Below are 12,884 nucleotides of genomic sequence, written 5' to 3'. Positions count from 1 at the left end.
GTGGACTATTTGTGACTGCTTCAAGTAATAAATTATGAAAAATAATAAAACTAAGTTAATTATGTGCTCTTCCTTGCACCTTATTTTGGAATACTTATTCTTGGACAGTACATAAAGTGCAGTGAGAAAACCCAGCTCACATGGAAAAACCAGAGGGAGATGTTCTGGACACAACCCTAAAAGTACCCCAGTCAATAGCTGATGTCAACCACCAGACACGATAAACAAGGAAGGCTTTGAGATTATTCTAACCTCTTGAGATTCACCAAGTAAGAATGATATTCAATGCTCCATAAGCTCTGAAGAATTGTAAAAAATAAAGGAGAGGTCCTGTCCTAACTGTGGGAGGAAGGAGATTATTGCACCGAGTCAGTCAGATGAGGTCCAGGGGACACAAGTAAATTATACTGTGCTCTGTCTTCTCCTCAGAGAGAATACTTATGTAATAAAAACTTGTGTAATAAATAAATAAAGAGATCTTATATGGTACCTGGGCTCAAACCTGGATCAGCTGCTTGCAGTACAAGCACTCTTCCCATTTCATCACTCCCTTAATATTCCAGCCTTTTCTTTAGTGATCTTATAGCTAAAGAAAGTTGTTTCATTTTTGGATTTTGTTTGTCTACTTTGTTTTGGGCCCACACCTAGCCTACGCTAGGGTAAATAAAGTGAAGTTCTTACTCTTTTTTGGTGGGAACGGAGGGCAGCTGAGTGTATTCCTTATACAATTTATAATATAAACCCATAACTTTGGGGAGGTGGTTGTTGGAATTATGTTGGAATCATAGAACCTCCCTATGACTCTCAGAAACCTAGACAGGCAGTTCCATGCAAGGACCCACAGGTAAAGTGCTGCTCAGTTTCTGCAGTGCTTGGGATTTCCTGGGACATACAGTGCTCAAGGGCCTCCAGTGTGCTTAGGAGACCATATAGTGCCAAGGGATTGATCTGCAGTCAGCCACATGCAAGGCATGCAAAGGAAGGAAGGGAGAGAGGAAGGGTCATGTTCCATTCTCTGTCCACCGCCAGGTGTGATCCCAGAGCAAAAAGCCTGGACTAAGTCCTGAGCACTCCCCCTTCAAAAGAAGAAAGAAAGAAACCCGCTGTTTTCTTTTTACAGAAAATAATCTAATTAAAGCTTCATTCAAAATAAAAATAAAACTTCATATAGAGCTAGGGACATAGCTGAATGAGCTGGAGCAAGGCATGGATTGCATGACTCCAAGTTCAATCTCGGATACCACATGACTCCCAAGCACCACCAAGTGTGATCTTGGTGGTCCCAAAGAATCACTAGGATGATTGTAGTAATACTGAGCAACATATCACTGGACCGAGCACCTGTCAGGTCTGGCACTGATGGAGCAACTATCGAGGAGTGGCCCCTTGGTCACTGAGTACTGCTGGAGAAGCCACCCAAAGTAAGCCTCATCCTACATTTATAGAAAATCATTTAAGTGGCAACCGGAGATTTATAGAATTTTTTATAATCACTTTATAACACAAAAACTTTTAGAATTATATAAATACTGCCAGGCCAACTCAAGATATTGGATAACATTGGGTTGTCCTTGCTTCTACCTCAAGGAATTTAAGGTTTATGAGCTACTCCTACAACAGTGCCCCTGAGACACACCCAATTCCATAAAGCACTAATAATCCTACATTGCTTTTCTCTTTCCTTTATGTCATTTGCATGGTTTACTTGGTAATCCTTTCTTTCTTTCTTTCTTTCTTTCTTGCTTGCTTGCTTGCTTGCTTTCTCTTTCTCTCTTTCCTTCTTTCTTTTTCTCGCTTCCTTCCTTCTTTCCTTCCTTCCTTCTATTGTTCCTCTTTCTTTCTCTTTTGCAGTAACGTTGTTCTATAACATTATATACACTTCTTTCTTTTTTTAAACTCTTTTTCTTTTTTTTTTTTTTTTTGCTTTTTGGGTCACACCCAGCAATGCACAGAGATTACTCCTGGTTCATGCACTCAGAAATTACTCCTGGCGGTGTTGGGGGACAATATGTGATGCTGGGAATCGAACCCAGATCGGCCACATGCAAGGCAAATGCCCTACCCACTGTGCTATCGCTCCAGCCCCAACATTATAAGCACTTTTTAACTACTGTTAGGTACCCGATAGCCAGACCTAGAGTCAGACTGCAGCCATGACAGGCCACAGCTAGCATTAAGTTTTGACTAGGCCTAAGATTCTGTTTCCCAGAAACTGAACTTGTAATTTCTGGTAAGGAACTGCTAGAACATCTGACTTGTCATGAGAGGCCACTATGTGCATTTTTGGAACAACCAGAAACTGACTATTATCAAATGTTGACTAATAGCTGACAACTGTTGCTTGATCACTGCTATCATAGTGCTTGCTCAACCTTGGAACCTATATAAACTGCTTGCACTTGGAGGTTGGGGTCACTATCAAGAGACCACTTTGTGGGTGAGGTAGTTGACCCAGTTAACTGGAATAAAACTCCTTTACACTTGCATTACTGCCTCTCTGACTGTGTTGTTCATGCCATGACCCAAAAACTGGGTACAACACTACAGACTCACACCTTACCAAATAAGTGTTAACACACCATACAAGTCCGAAGTCTTAGGGCATGATTAAATTCTGAGATACAGTTATAAAAGAAAAACTGCTTGCAGAGACTCTCGAATTATTTAACTTAAAAGCAACAATAGATTGGGTAAATTAGTATTCTAACATTTGTGTTTATAAAAATTAACTGAAAATTCAGACACCACAAGGAATAGCATAGGAAGCAGGACAGATGCAATTTTGGCTTTGCCTTCCTAATTTTGTTTTAAAAGGGAATGGTTACTCAATGAATTATATTTTTTTCTGTCTGACTCTAACAAATAAAATTATATGTATCCTGTTATAGTAAGGGCAATTCTATTGGATCAAATTGTGTGTGTGTTCAGAAAGTTCTGAGAATTTGGTTCATTTTGGAAGTGATAATACGTTTAATTAATGGATTAGGAGTACAAAATTTCTGAGACTGGAAATTAGACTGAGATTAGAGACTAGAAAAGGAGATACAGTTTTATCATACCCAGAAAAGGACTATCAGCTGGGAAACTGCCTAATAAAATTCCAAATGATATGGCATCATGTGAAAAATGAGACATCACTACAAACACTATACAAAGAATTAAATGTTTTTAGTTCAGTTCATTTGGAATGTAACTCAGAAGTGTAGGACTTAAAAGTGAAATTTAAAAGTGTAAGAGGTGTGGGGCTGGAGCAATAGCACAGTGGGTAGGGCAATTGCCTTGCACACAATCAAACTGGCATCACATATGGTCCCCCGAGCACTGCCAGGAGTAATTCCTGAGTGCATGAACCAGGAATAACCCCTGTGCATCACTGGGTGTGACCCAAGAAGCAAAAAAAAAAAAGTGTAAGAGGCGTGGGTCATCCAAACCTATTATGAGTGTATGACTGTGGAATTTTGGAAATTGATCAGATTCAACAAACAATAACCTAAGCCAAAGAAATAAAAGGGACAAAAAGAAGAGAAACAAAAAGGGGACCAGCAAAACAGCCCTAAGTGGTAGAGCCTATGCCTAGCATGTGTGAGGCCCTGAGAGGATGCACAGGGCAGGGGTTGGAGGATATTGCCAGAGTGACCCTGTGCCCCACTCCCAGAACTGCTTAATATGCACCCCCCTTATTTTGGTTTTTGGGCCACAGCTGGCTGTGCTTAGGGCAGTATGCCTAAGTGACCTCGCTGTGTGCTCTGGGATCACTCCTGATGGTATTTGAGGACTATATGTCCCAGGGATCAAGCCAGAGTCAGAATGTGCCAAGGCAAGTGCTGTAATCTCTCCAGCCCTTACACACACACACACACACACACACACACACACACACATGCCACTTTTTAAAATAAAATCCGAACACTTCTAAGTGAACTATTTTAAAACAGAACATGTCTGTAGAAAGAAGGATCAAAATAACAAGGGTATAATTGGACTGGAGAGATTGTATAGCTGGTAGAGTCCTTGCCTTGTACTTGGCTAACCAGGACTTAATCCCTGGCGTCTCATATGGTCGGTCCCCTGAGCACTGCCAATAGTGATCTCTGAGCACAAAGCCAACAGTTAGCCCTGAGCACCACCAAGTGTGACATAGAAACAAAGCAAAAAGTAAAAAGTAAAAATAAATATTTTTTTCAATAGGATGTGACTATTTGAAATATTTGTGAGGAAAGAGATGAAATCTTAGGGTCTTCCTTTCATATATTCACAATTTTTTGTTTGTTTTGGGGCCACACCTGACAGTGCTCAGGGCTTACTCCTGACCCTGCCTTCAGGGATCACTCCTGGTGGTACTCAAAAAGACCATAAGGGGTGTAGGGGATGGAAATCTGGATCAGTCACATGCAAGACAAACACCCTACCTGCCCCCACATTTACAAATTTTAAGATTTTTTTTATTCAAGGATTAGAAGGAAAAACCTTAACTAAATTATCTTGGCTACCAATTTATGCTTGTGCCTTTGGGCTTAAGGCACATAAAGTGTATCTCATTCCATCGGGGCCTATGCTACAAGCCAAAGGGAGCAGCCAAATCTGAAGGGTAGCTGACCCCCACCAACCTGGAGAAGCATTTTCATGTTCTGCTACAGAGTTTTCTCCTTTAGTCCATCTCTCTTGGGCTGGAGCGATAGCACAGAGGGTAGGGCGTTTGCCTTGCACGCAGCCAACATGGCCAACCCGAGTTCGATTCCTCCGCCCCTCTCAGAGAGCCCGGCAAGCTACCAAGAGTATCTTGCCTGCACTGCAAAGCCTGGCAAGCTACCCATGACATATTCGATATGCCAAACACAGTAACAATAAAGTTTCACAATGGAGACGTTACTGGACCCGCTCAAGAAAGTCAATGAACAACGGGAGGACAGTGACAGTGACATCCCTCTCTCGTTCTTGTAAACATCACACTTCACCTAATCAGAAATTTCCTCTTGGCACATATAACTTTGCTTGCCAGTCCTCTCAAGACTCAGATTAAGTTGAAGACCATATGTGGTCCCTGGAATCTTGGGTTCATGAGTGCAAAAGGGAGACAACCATAAAGAATTAGAATCTTCTGTGGGTTCAAAAACTGTGGATGTGCACCGCATGCATTTGATGGTCGTGAGCCGCTTCCCAACCCCAGAGGCTGCTGCTGACGAACGGAGGCATGAAGAAGGGAACAGGGCTGGTTGGTGATTAGTCACTATTTATTCCAATCTCTGTCCTGCTATTTATTCCATTCTCCCCCTGAGCCCATTCCAGTCACCAGGCATGCCCCATTCCAGTCTTGCTCTGCCCCTCATTCTAGTCTCACACTGCCCCTCATTCCCATTTCCCCACACCCAGTCTCAGAACTTTAGTAATCAACCCAATGCTCCAGACTTTGGAGTAGCAAATACACATAGGTGAGGTAGCACAATTAACATATGTAAAGCCCTTCCTTCTGAGGAAGCTAGGACAAAATTTCATCCTGCTAGGAGATCCTCCCAAGAGTAGAATTTCATCTAAGGGCTTATTTCTCCTTTCCTTAGTCCAAATCCATTTAAACAATCATCTTAAATTTACTTCTTAATCTTTCTAGTCATTTTGTATGGACACAGTAAGAGATATATTAATCTTAAAGGGTGGCTCTCCTAGAGACATCTTGCTGTATATCCCAGACCACAGTCCTCAGGCCAGGTTAGTCTTTCCTAACCCCAGTAGGGTTCTTATTCAGTTACTTCTTTTTTGGGCCATGACAGCTTGTCTATGACTGCGCTCTTATCTTAATACAAGCTTCATGATGCTTGGCCTGTCCTTTTTTGATGCCAGGGTAGCTACGGCTTGCCTGGGTCCATTCAAGTCCTTCACTGGGACCCTCATTTGAGGGTGTTAGGAACTAAGGGCAACTGAGGATTAAATTGAGTGAATATAACAGATACCCAGGAGTAAATGTTATTCTGAGTTAATTAACTCTCAAGTTACAAAAGCATAGCATTAACTATCTTCCAGTGTCTATACAAAAAGGACATTACTCTAAAGTAAACTACACAGGACATAAAGGAAGGACAATATTTCACTTTCATATCCAAAATCCAGGGTCCCCAGAAGAATCTGAGAATCTGACTTTAGAAGTCTGATTAGGGGAAATAAACAAGCAACATATAGGGGAAGCAGAGCAAAAAGGAGAAGTTAAAGATGAATGGGAGTGCCTCAGGAGCATTGTAATGGATGTTACTCAATAAACCTACACTCCTTGTGGCAGAGGAGAAAGGACTGGACCAATCTTATCTAACAGTCTTTTTCACAATGCACTTTTGCCCAAGGACAGGTCTAAGAGTAAGGGTGAATAGAAGTCTCTACAACCACCTCAAACACAAAGCACACACTACTAAAAATATATACAGTATTTTGTTATCTGCCATTGGGGTGGAGTAGGGGGGCTGGGGATTGATGGGGAGGATACACACCAGCCATGATCGGGGCTTACAACTGGTTCTGCACTCCTCCTCAGGAATCACTCCTTGCAGGCTCAGAGGACCATATGGGATGTCAGGGATCAAACCAGGGTTGACTGTGCAAGTCAAATGCTTACTCATTATACTATCCCTCTGATCCCTCAGCTTTGCCCCAGATTTTGAATAAGAATACCTTTCTATTCAAAAAAAATACACCCAGTCATCTCAAACTTTGCCTGAGAAACTGACCTTGAAAAACCATGAAGAGGGTATTGCTTCTCTGTCCAATTGATGTAGACATGTAGGTTAGGGAAGGGCTCCCCCACATCATGGTAATGAAATTTCTGGGAAGTAATAAAGTCACCATTCCTAAGTCTGACCTATCTTGTGGATACAGAAAACAAGACCTGATAAGACCTTCTCCAGCAATAAGCCCTGAGGAGACTGGATCCCTCCCTATAGAAAGGGCCTGAAGGAAACTACTGGAGAACCTTCAATTCCTTCCTTTCACTGTATCACTATATCACTGTCATCACATTGTTCATTGATTTACTCGAGCGGCACCAGTGATGTCTCCATTCATCCCAGCCCTGAGATTTTAGCAACCTCTCCTTACTCATCTTTCCCAATGCTGCTGTATTGGAGGCTCTTTCAGGGTCAGGGGAATAAGACCTGTTGTTGTTACTGTTTTTGGCATATTGAACACGACACAGGTAGATTGCAGAACTCTCCCATTAAATTCCTTCCTTTAATTCGATTAAACCTCATCTGGCTCAGACCAGAGAAGGCTGGACATACCCTCCAAGAGACGATCCAGCAGGAGCAAAGGTCAAGTTTTTGAAAAAAGTGTACTCTGAACTCCACCACTTAGCAACAACCCTAGCAAAGGACTCTTATCTAGCTAGAAAGCCCCACATGGGGTGGGGGGAAGGGGAGGGCTGAGAAGAACCATATAAAGGCCGCCTTGAATAAAGGGATGGCACACATATGCTGTCCAAGCCCCATATGCTGCTTGTGCCCACATGTCTGAGCACATCTAGCACCCAAGCACATGTGTCGCCTGCGTTTCCCCTCTTGGGATATGTACTTTCATGATTTTCTATCTAACGCTGGGGTGTGTGTTGGAGCTATCTCCACCCTTGAAGAAGCCCATATTCTCCGTTATGCTCCGTTGTTACTCTCTCTCTTGCTTTCCCTCCTTCGTCGCATTCATAAACCTCCAAATAAAATCTGTTCTACTTCACTGCCCCTCTACTCCTGAAATTCTTTTCTGGGAGGTGAGATAAGAACCCGGTAACACTGGATAAGATCTAGAACTGACTTTCCTTTCCTGCAAAGAGCAGTTCCTCATCCCAACCTAAGTCCATGGCTCCCCAAGAAATCAGATGGTGGAGACCAACTTCTGTGCCAAGAAGATTGAGTGGACATCAGGTGTGACTTGATGGCCACTTGGTGGGGCTGGTCGGGCTCTGGCCAGTGCCGAGCAGGGGCTCATTGCATACTTTAACAGTCCAAGCTGGGTCTCGTCTCGGGGTGACAGGGGTGGATCAGGAGAAAGTAACAATCGCTCTCCTCCCCACCTCACATAAGTCATTCCTGGGGTCCACTGACATCAAAATGATATTGCAGATAGTTAACATTTTTGGAACACCAAACATACTGAGAAAATGGGTAGTTATATTTTGAAAATCCCACTCTGGAGGGGAACTCTCAGCACCCACCGTGCTAGCTTCCTGAATTCCAGAAACAGACTGACATAAGCGAGAAGTAAAATGACTCCTGTTTGAGAACACTAAGCATCACACCATTTTTGAAACTGGAGAAAATGTTCCTCGGAACATGCGATGATAGAGGCTTCGGTGATGTTGGTGTCCTTGTCAACACAAACTTGGCCATGAGCATTGATTCATTCAAATGCCTAACAACCCGAATTGGACAATTACACTTGAATAGATGTGGCTCACTGCTGGCAGTTTCTATCTTCATCATCTATGCACCAATGTTCAAATAGGATGAAGAAGAAATTGAGAAGTTCTACATGGAGCTGGAGAAGTTCTATAAAGAAGACCACACGACCACACCTTCTACAAGATCATTGTTGGTGATTTTAATGCCAAAATAGGACCAAGAAGGTCGCCCAAAGACCTCCACATCGGGACCCATGGCCTAGAATGGAACGAACGGGGTTAGAGACAGAGACTGTCTGAGTTCATCATGTCGACCAAGACCATCCATGATAACTCACAGTTCCAGAAGGCCGAATCTAAACGTTGGGCATGGGAGTCTCCCAGCAGACAGTTCCACAATGAAATTGACCACATCATATTCAATTGACAGTTTTGCCTGACCAATGTTGCTGTTGTCCCAAAATTCCAAATGGGATCAGACCACCATCTCCTTCATGCAAAATTCTACTTCACGGAGTGGGGAGAATGGACTACAAAGTTTAAGAAGACAACTCCCAGAATGACCACCAACTGGGAGCTCTTTAGCACTATTGCGGCAATGTGGGAAGATGCCATCATTGACAACGTTGACAAGGAATGCCATCGACTGGTTCAGCACCTCCATGACTGCGTGAGGAATGCCGACAGTGGGAAAGTCACAAAAAGATGCCTGTCTTTGGAAACTTTCAAGCTCATTTGCCAGTGTGGTTTGGCATGAGCTTCAGGCAACCACAAGTTAATGTCCAAGCTCTCAAAGCTGTGCAGAGAAGAAATAAAGGAAGACCTCAAAGAGAAAAGAGCAGCAATGTTGACCAATGTGACAGAAGCTGGGAAAAGTATTCTCAATGCTCGCCTGTCCTTCGCCAACTACAAGACCAAGATGACTGCCCTCCGACATCCTGATGGATCTAGCACATCTTCCAGAAGGGCAATGGAAAAGATTATCCACGACTTCTACTTGGATCTCTTTGATAGCCACTTACACCTGCCCACATAACATATTCCGCAGGATGAATATGTCGTTCCCAATGTTCTCCCTTCCGAAATCTGACACGCCATTTCATCGGTAAAAAAGCATGCAGTACCTGGTCCAGACAAGGTCAGACCCGATCACCTGAAGAATTTGCCACCAGTACTCATCAATACACTGGCTTGGCTCTTCACACGCTACCTGTCTGAATGCAAGGTTCCATCCTAGTGAAAAAACAGCAGAATCATTCTGCTGTACAAGAAGGGAGGTATCCACGACATCAGCAACTATTGCCCAATCTGCCTGTTGTTCATCGTCTACAAGTTGTTTACTCGAGTCATCCTGAATAGAATAGGCAGAACACTAGACGAAGGACAACCATGCGAGCAAGCCAGGTTCCAAAAAGATTCAGCATGATGGACCATATCCACACAGTGACCGAGCTCATTGATGCCACTCTGTCTAACGTTCATCGATTTAAAGAAGGCCTTTGATTCTGTTGAGACTGAAGCAGTCATCAAAGCCCTAGCCAAACAAGGCATTCAAACTCAGTACATCAGGATCCTCCATGAGCTGTATTACAGATTCACCACCAGGATCTCACATTCTACAAGGAAGTGATAATCAATGTAAAGAGAGGGATTCGGCAGAGTAATACCCTTTCACCGAAACTCTTCAGTGCCACCTCGAGAACATCATGCGATGACTAGAATGGGAAGAAATGGGAGTGAAGATAGACGGTCGGCAACTACACCACCTCTGCTTCGCTGATTACATCGTTCTAATAACATCAAACATTAGCCAAGCGGCACAAATGTTGGCCAACTTCGACCGTGAGTGTGGAAAGGTTGGAGTGCAGCAAATATCACCAAGACAATGTTCGTGAAAAATGAACTTGTCCCAGGGGTTAATATCAAGGATATACAAAGTACTGGTTGAACTCCACAAGAAGAAAACATCCAACCCCATCAAAAAGTGGGGTGATGAAATGAATAGAAACTTTCTCAAAGAAGAAATCCTAATGGCAATAAGGCACATGAGAAAATGCTCTACATCATTAATCATCAGGGAGATGCAGATCAAAACCACAATGAGATATCATTTCACACCACAGAGACTGACCCACATCCAAAAGAACAAAAGCAACCAGTGCTGACCCGGATGTGGCGAGAAAGGGACCCTCCTTCACTGCTGGTGGGAATGTCGACTGGTTCAGCCCTTTTGGAAAACAGTATGGACGATTCTCAAAAAATTAGAAATTGAGCTTCCATTTGACCCTGCAATACCACTCCTGGGAATATATCCCAGAGAGGCAAAAAAGTATAGTCGAAGTGACATCTGCACTTGCTTGTTCATTGCAGCACTCTTTACAATAGCCAGAATCTGGAAAAAACCTGAGTGCCTAAAAACAGATGACTGGTTAAAGAAACTTTGGTACATTTACACAATGGAGTACTATGTAGCTGTTAGAAAAGATGAAGTCATGAAATTTACATACAAGTGGTACTACATGGAAAGTATCATGCTAAGTGAAATAAGTCAGAGAGGGATAGACATAGAAAGACTGCATTCATCTGAGGAACATAAAGTAACAAAATAGGAGACTAACACCCAAGAATGGCTGAGATTAGTACCAGGAATTTTGCTCCATGGCTTGGAGGCCAGGCTGCACATGCTAGGGGTAAAGGGAGCTCAGATAGAGAAGGGAGCACCAAATAAAGGGTGTTGGGAGGATCCTTCCAGGATGGGAGAAGCATGCTGAAAGTAGACTCTAGCCCGAACCTGATTGCCACTCAATGCCTCTTTTGCAAACCACAACACCCAAAAGGAGAGAGAGAACAAAAGGGAATGCCCTGCCACAGAGGCAGGGTGGGATGGGGGGATAGGGGGTGGGAGGGATACTGGGATCCGTGGTGGTGGAAAATGGGCACTGGTGGAGGGATGGGTATTTGATCATTGTATAATTGAAACCCAAGCACGAAAATTTGTAAGTCTACAACTGTACCTCATGGTGTTTCACTAATAAAACTTAAAAAAAAAAGAAAGAAAAAAGAAAAATGAACTTGTCCCTGACGTTCCATTTGCTCTCAACAGAATGAACATTTCTGAATGCAGCAGCTATGTGCACCTGGGTCGAGAACTCAACGTGAGGAACGACTTGGTACCAGAACTGCGCTGGAGGAAGAGAGTGGCATGGAGCGCCTTCAAAAGTGTCAAAGAAGTTGTTAAGAGAACGAAGAACCTCAGGCTCTGGGCACATCTTTTCAACTCTACCGTTCTTCCTGTGCTGACATATGCCTCAGAGACCTGGGCCCTACGAGAACAAGACCAGAACGCTATTCAGGTATCCCAAAGGGGAATCGAAAGAGCTATGCTCGGAGTATCATGCTTCACTCAAGTGAGAGAAAGAATCCGAAGTTCTGACCTCCTTCAATAATCAAGAATCAGGGACGATGACTGGTTTGCCAAGGCGTCGAAAATCAGACGGCCGGACACGTAATGCAATTTAGAGATGACCTGTGGACTAGAGCCGTTACCTACTCGATTCCACAGATGTCAAAAAGACATGTGGTTTCCCACCTACGAGATGGTCAGACTTCTTCATCAAAACCCTGAACAAACAGTTTGAAGCTCTTGTGTTCCTGGGAGCGAGCAGATGCCATTGGGCTACACTAGCACATGACAGGGACAAATAAAGACATAACTGGCGCCCGCTCAAGCAAATCGACGATCGATGGGATGACAAGTGCTACAAGTGTGATACAATCACAACCCAGCATGATTATCTACAAGCACCAAATTTGGTGTTTTCTACCAAATAATTAGGTCGCCACCTGCTCTCACAGAAAAGCCTTCTAGGACCAGAAAGATCATACAGGGACTAAGGTGCATGTCTTGCATCCCACTGCAAGTTCAAATATCCAGCACCACACACGAACCCCTGAGCAAAGACTCAGGAATAACCCCTGAATACTATGCTAGGGGGAAAGCAGCTCAGATATAGAAGGGAGCACCAAATAAAGGGTGTTGGGAGGATACTCCCAAGATGGGAGATGCATGCTGAAAGTAGACTATAGACTGAACATGACTGCCACTCAATGCCTCTTTTGCAAGCCACAGCACCCAAAAGGAGAGAGAGAACAAAAAGGAATGCCCTGCCACAGAGGCAGGGTGGGATGAGAGGTTGGGGGTTGTGAGGGATACTGGGATCATTGATGGTGGAGAATGGGCACTGGTGGAGGGATGGGTACCTGATCATTGTATAACTGAAACCCAAGCACAAAAATTTGTAAGTCTACAACTGTACCTCATGGTGTTTCACTAATAAAAATTTTTTTAAAAAAAGGAATAACTCCTGAGTACTGCCAGGCATGGCTCAAAAAACAATAAATAAATAAATAAATGAAATTTGGGAGGTGGAGCAATAGTACAGTGGGTAGGGTATTTGTCTTGCACACAGCTGAGCAGGGTTTGATCCCCTGCATCCCTAATGGTCCCCTGAGCACC

Source organism: Sorex fumeus, unplaced genomic scaffold, assembly GCF_029834395.1.
Source record: "Sorex fumeus unplaced genomic scaffold, SorFum_2.1 ptg000028l, whole genome shotgun sequence".
NCBI lineage: Eukaryota > Metazoa > Chordata > Mammalia > Eulipotyphla > Soricidae > Sorex > Sorex fumeus.
Note: the sequence above shows the minus strand (reverse complement) of the source record.